Raw genomic sequence first — 7,049 nt, 5'->3', positions numbered from 1 at the left:
AGTGTTAACTTTTGTAACAATGGCATGCTGAAGTGTTAATTTTTCTTAAACTTTGACTGTTGTATTCACAGGTGAAAGGATAGTTTTGATAAAAGAAAGAAAAAAAGTTAATAATTAGATACTATCCTCTCACTTACAAAATATACATGTTTAACATGTATAAATGTTACAAAAATGTTATCAGTTGATTTTTAACATGTTGGTAGTGTTGAAAAGTGCTTGCAGTTGATTTCTTTTTTTGAAGCATTCTCTTTGCGATTAGTGGTTATGGTTACTATTACAGGGCTGTCAACAGAACGTAGCTGGGGTGTACCAGGATGGAACTAGTATTTGCTGACTAAAACTGTTAAGTTTTGACCCCTAATGTTTTTCGCCAATGTGCTCAAAAATCTAGCGTGGTGGGGTGGTAGTGGTACCGTAGTGGCGTGATAAAGCAGCCAAGTGTATGAGACCTGCGCTGAATGTGTAAGAGTTGACAGCCCTGTGTTATTATGTATTCTCTGTAGTGCATATGTATTCTTCTGATTTACTGAATTATTTAGCAAAGGGGAATCACAAGTGTACAGTTTATTTAGTAATAATACATTGTGTATTATAGGTGATAAAAAAATGAACCCCTGTTGTTTGGGTGTGGTACACATACTTTCCGGTTAGGAGATTTGTATGTTTAAATTTGCTGTATGTAAAATCAGCTGTTTTTTGTCCAAAAGTGAACCGAGTTTGACGGAAATTGTGTATGCATGTAAAATCAGCTGTTTTTGGCAAAAAGTAGATGCTGACAAAATCAACTGCAAAACAAGAAAAAAATATGCCAAAAAAAATAAAATTATATACAGATTTTGGTGATTGTTTGAGTAATTTGCTAACCCCCCCAAAAAGTATCATCCAGCGACCATTCGGCCCTGATTTGGTAAAATGATCCAACTTGAAATTAAAATCGCTGTTTCAAGAAAAAGAGCTTTAAAGTTTGAACACTTGACATTTTTCTTTTTGAATAAATCCAATGTCTTAGAAAATATAAAAATCTCATTATTTGGTGGCATGGTGGTGATTTTAGGATGTCACCAATGGAAAGAGCGCCCTCACATTACCCATGATATGGATTTATCTCAAAATGTCCTAATTTCAAGTTAGATCGTTTTACCAAATCAGGGCCGCATACTTGAAAGGTCTGCCCACCTGTATATAGAGCAGTTTCTTTTTTCATCGCCTTATGGTAACTTTTTAGCTACATGTACAGTTTCTCTAAGAAAAAATTAGAAACATAAATTTTCAATATATATTTAGTCTTGCCATGTTTATGTAGTAAGTGTAAAAGATAGACCATTATGGTCTGAAAGAGTTTGTGGATATGTAAATTTGACTGCTGTAATATTTTGGTAAAATTAAGCGCATAAAGAAAAGCGCAGTGATTTATAGTGCACTACGCACAGGCACAACGCCTAGACGTTGATCCACAAGCCTCAGCACACTTTATAGGTTGTCGCTGACCACTACGGCCCCACATCATTCCATAAACCATTAAACAACAAATCTGGGACTTTGCTGCTTCAAGAGCGCACACCCTAGACATTCCACAAATTTTTTCGCAACCAGGATCAGCTCCCCGAGTTTCGTACGGGTTACAACGAGACAAATTAGCAGTGAGTTCCTTGTCCAGGGGAATTTCAAGCTAACTCAATTTTTCCATGAGAGCGTACTAGGCACCACCAGGGTTCGAACTCGCAACCTCTCACACCATAGTCGAACGCCTTATCGATTCAGCTAACTTGACTGCTATAACACACCGCAACTGGCGTTATAGTTATACCGAAATATTATAGCACAAGTGTTTTGTAATGTGCTATTCTAGTTGAAATCCATACACCCCCAATGGAAGACATGACCTTAATCTCCCACACAGGGAGTGTGAATTACAAATGGGGTTATCTGATGTATGGAGCGTTTGGATTTCAACTGCAATAGCCCAATTAACGCTATACAAGCTATTTGGGTCTTCTGCTGACAATGTTGGCCCATTGATACGGCTATATTAAAAAATCGTTTGTCTCAAAGCTCCTGTTTTGTTATATTTTAAAAGTAAAATCCTGCGCATTAGGTTAATATAAAGTCATGTTTAAATTTTTTTTTTCTATTATAAAAAAAAAAAAACTTTAAAAAAAAATCAAAATGCATTCTGTATTAGGTTTTCAGAAACTGAAGAGCTTTGTGACAAGATTTATTTAAGTTAGCCTAAGGGTGTTTTTTTTTGTAATGGCGATAAACGGAAGTTTCAGAGATGCCAGCGACTTCTAAAAATAATACAGACCATTGCGAGCCACAGGGAGTGTAGGGACTCACAGCTGGGGTCCCTTTTAGATACAAAATTGTAATTTTTTGGTAATTTTTTTTTCCTCGATTTTTTTGAAATCAACCAGAAGTTGATTGTTGCACATAGCTCTAGGTCCAGGACATCTCCAAATCAAAAAAAAAAAATTGAAATTGATAAAAATTTGGGATAAATTTGGGAAACTGGCATCTCTGAAATTTGTAAACAATAGATGTATAATATTTATCTGTAAATATGTTTTCTTGATAACAGTACTAAAGTCAAATTAATATCTATTACCTCATTTATACATAATTATATTATGAAGTTTACAATTATATTAGTTTGATTTTTTTATTTAGGTTTTGTCATCGATATGCGTACCCAGCAAACAAAACGTTTTACAGAAAATGTGTTATATAAAGGGTATAAAACATTTTAATAATAATCTGAAAACATTTTTGAAAACTTAATGTAAAACATTGTAACATAATGTTATTAAGTGTTGACTAAATATATTTCAAAAATGTTTGCCCAAAAATATTTTACAATGTCATTTTCAACAGTTTTTAAATGTTTTTTTCATATAAAACGTTTTCATGACCTTTATATAACCTGACTTTTAAATGTGATTAAAACGTTTTGATCCAAACCATAACGTTTTGATCCAAACCATAATGCGTTTATAAGGCAAAAAAAAAGGTTTGTCTCAAAGCTCAAGAGAAATTTAAAAACAAATGCAAAATGCGATTTTTTAAAATTTTTTATTCCTGACTTTTTTCATGGTATTTTGAGAAAAAAGTCGGGAATAAAAAAATTTTTTCTGGAAAAAAAAAAAAAATTTCTTTCTTGTCAAATCATGCGATTTTACAAACGTGCGCGCAAGCTTTGAGACAAACTTTTTTTTTTTTTTTTTTTGGCCTAACATGTTTATAACGTTTTAAAAACATTTGTGTGTTTGCTGGGTAGGGCTTACTTCATTACTTTTAGAACCACTAGCACCTGAATGGTAGTGACAGAATTGTTGACACTATTTAACAGGGTGTGAGAGGTCACAGACCAAAAAAGAGGGAAATTACTAAAAATGCTGAAAAACAGCATGAAATCAGGGTAAAAACACCAAATATGGGCTGAAAATAAAAGAAAATGTGTAAATTTTGCCAACCAAAAGCGAGAAAATCAGCAACATATTTACGAAAGGCTTGATTTTTCTTTGTCTGCGAATGACAAATTAGGATCAGGTCACATAATGTGACCTGACACAACAAAATGAATATAAAATGGCATTTGGCAGTTTCGAGACCCAGCCAGTATAACCTGTATGGAACCAACTGAAAGCAATGGAATGTGCACAATAGACAAAGATGGACAATGTGGTTTTCTGTATTCCTACCAGCACTCATTCACAAAGGATATAAATACAGATTGCCCACCTAGGTTTCATTATTATTGAGGTATAGGACTTTTTATTTTTTCGGAGAAGAGCAGGTAGGGCAACTACTTGATTATATTTCTACATGTTCATACTACATACTCTGAAAATTTGCACAAGTCCGTTTTTTTTAAACCACATTTTTGATCCTAAAATGGAGGTTATAGCGCCCTAAACGGGCACTATTCCCGTAGGGCTACGTGTAAAGACCAGTTATAGACAAATGGCCCTAAAATAAAACGGACTCGTGCGAATTTCCTCAAATTTTGCATATGATGTAGATTTAACATCTGGAATGTAATGCAAGTGATGTCATTGCTGCTCTTCTAAATTCATTTTTAAGATGTCCGCCCCAGACCAAGGTGTGCCCCATGCAGTTGGCTCTAACAAAGCACACAAACCAGCATTGGGCAGTCTTCTTGAAACTGTCAACTGCGATATTCTGCTCATATGGTCGTGCCATATCACATAATGGTTGTTAGAGACATACAGATATCACTATGGACCACAATAGCCTCATCCCAATGGCATAGTCCAATAACCTCAAATAAACAATCATAGTGCAAAAATTTGACCTCAAGTTGCAGAATATGAGTTTTGTACTCAAAATTGTAAAGGTCATTCAATGAATGTACACATGTATTGGGGTTAAATAACTGTGCCCCTGATAGATGAGCATGTTGTGGATCCTAGTGTATTTAAATCTTTAGTTAGAAGAATCAATGAATATGCATGTACATAGCGTAGTTTAGGGTAACGTGGCAAGTTTTCTGTTTTCTAAAACGGCAAATTCCGTGTTTTTCCGTGATGAAAATTTGCAGCTTTCCATTGTCTTTCAAAGCCATGAAACAGCTGAAAAAAAGTTACTTTTGTACACGATATCATTCGTATGAATCAACAACTTGTCTCCATCATGATAAAAATCAAAAGTTCCCTTTTAAACTTTTTTTAATTATTTTTCAGTTGTATTTTATTTATCTATTTATTTTTAGTAGCAAAAATGCATTTTTCCATGTTTTCTGTGTTCTATTCTTTTTCCGTGAATGTTTTGCTGTGATACGGAAAACTTGCCACTCTAGTCTAGGGTTCTGAAATATAATAAGGAAACTCCTCACTTACTTAAAGCTATACAAATAAATGGACTAAATATTAATATTTTTAAGTTGCCCATGCTATTGGGCTGCAGTTCAAATTCATACACTCCCAAGGAGACACAGGAGTGTGCATTTTAAATGGGTTACCATCATGTGTAACTCCATTTGAAATCTACACTCCTTGTGTGGAAGATTAATGTCATGTCTTACATAGGGGGTGTATGGATTTTAGACATAATTTACTGCATACGGATGAAAAGCAGACAACTATATATAAATAAGCCTTCCGTGTACACATTTCGTTATATTATTCTCACTACAAAGCTAAGGCGATGGTACTGATTTCTTTACAAAAAGTGCAAGGCATTTTGCCTAGGTCGGTGACTGAAGAGGGCAAGGCCTATATTAAACAGGCACTCGGGCTTCTTTTACCCATGGTTGCCAAGTTTTGGCTTATGTCCAATATTTTACAATAGGACCAGAAGCCATCTATAGGACCAGGAGCTCATTTTAGCTCCTGGTCCAGGCATACTTAATATAAGGTCTGATAGAGGGCCGTCTTTAGTTGTGTGGGGTTCGTCCGTATGCGGTGTTCATGACGGGATGTTCTATTGTACCAAAATTTGATCCTATCAACTATGCAAATAATCAAGGTCTACATTTCCAGGACTGACCGAGTGCTGAGTACCTGGTATAAAGTTGGCATAACTTGGAATAAAATGCGGTTTGGAAAGTGATTATCTTTTTAGCAGATAGCCAACATAATTTTATGGGCATCAGCAAATAGTAATATTTTGATAAACCCAACTTTGGTGAACTCCAATAGCAGTATGCAGTAGACGATGGTAGAGAAGTTGCAAATGTACATGATATTACTATACTATACATAGAAATTAGCTTATAAGGATCGGATCAAAACTGAGAAAAAAAAGGGAGAAAAGAAAAAGAATAAATTTAAATTAGATCACCCTATACTAAATTGAACGGGAATATTGAAAAATGTTCACTGCTCAGTGCAAGAAGTGGGCAAGTGCAATATTTTAGCTGCCCTGTGAAGATTGGGCAATTTACACACAGTATATAGTACTCATCCACACAGGGCAGCTATTGCACTTACCCACTTCTGGCACTGAGAAGTCGATATGAGTCATACTTATCAGATCAAATTAAGCTAGAATTGGATGAACTTAAGTCCTAATCGCACACTTTTTAAAGAGTGTACCACGGTTTCCACAATTGCGACTGATTTGAACTCAACCATTTCTCAATCATAAATGTTAGTGAGCTTAAAATTGAAGTTACAGTTGAAAGCCGCATAAATACAACTAAGTTTGTCCAATGTCCATTCAAATGTTCAATGCATGTAAACAGTTCAAAACTCCAGCAAAATTTATTTTTGTATGCTAATTAAAGAAAATACATATATTTTTGTACTATTTTTTTTACTGAAAAAGATTATGTAAATAAAGAAAGATCTGGTTTTTATTGGTGTGTGATAATGGTGTTTTTTGTGGCATTTGTTGTCGTTCTTTTTGTCAATTTGTGAATTTTTTACCCAGTTAAAATTATTTTCAATTTTGACTAATCAATTTTTTTACATACAATTCCAGAACAACTCATTAGTCCGAAGGTTGATTAGTCCGGTAATGGTTAAAAGTACAGTTTAGGGCATTTTTGGTTAAGATTAGGGTTAGGGATAAGGTTAGTGTTTTTTTTATACATTTACTGGGCACAGTGATAATTATGCTCAAAAAAGGCTTAGGAAAACACTATAGAAACGTTCAAATATGCACAATTTTCTGCTTGTAAAGATCTCATCATATTTGACGTAGAAGTTGTGATGTAACAGGATAGGCGTACTGATCCTCGGGGATGGGGGATAAATCCCCCCAATATTTTGCCGGGGGGATGGTCCATACAATCATCCCCCCAATGTTGACGCCTAAATATATTTGCCCATTTTAGCCCCCAAAGTGCAAATTTTCGAGCGCTTTTTGTGCATTAATTCCATTTTTGCACCATATTTCATGCTTCGTGCACATTTGTACCATAAACTTATTCTGTCGCCAAAAGGTGCTGGATTTACTATACTTCAAGAATTTTTTCCAACCCTATCCCCCCCCACCATGTCAAAAAGAAATCTATGCCACTGCAGGATTAATTGTGACCCGGCAGCACAAATGAGCCGTAAATTCCCTAAATTGTATTCTGAGTT

This window comes from Amphiura filiformis, chromosome 14 (genome assembly GCF_039555335.1).
Source record: "Amphiura filiformis chromosome 14, Afil_fr2py, whole genome shotgun sequence".
Lineage (NCBI taxonomy): Eukaryota > Metazoa > Echinodermata > Ophiuroidea > Amphilepidida > Amphiuridae > Amphiura > Amphiura filiformis.
The sequence above is the reverse complement of the archived record's forward strand: the minus strand, read 5'-3'. Positions refer to the sequence as shown.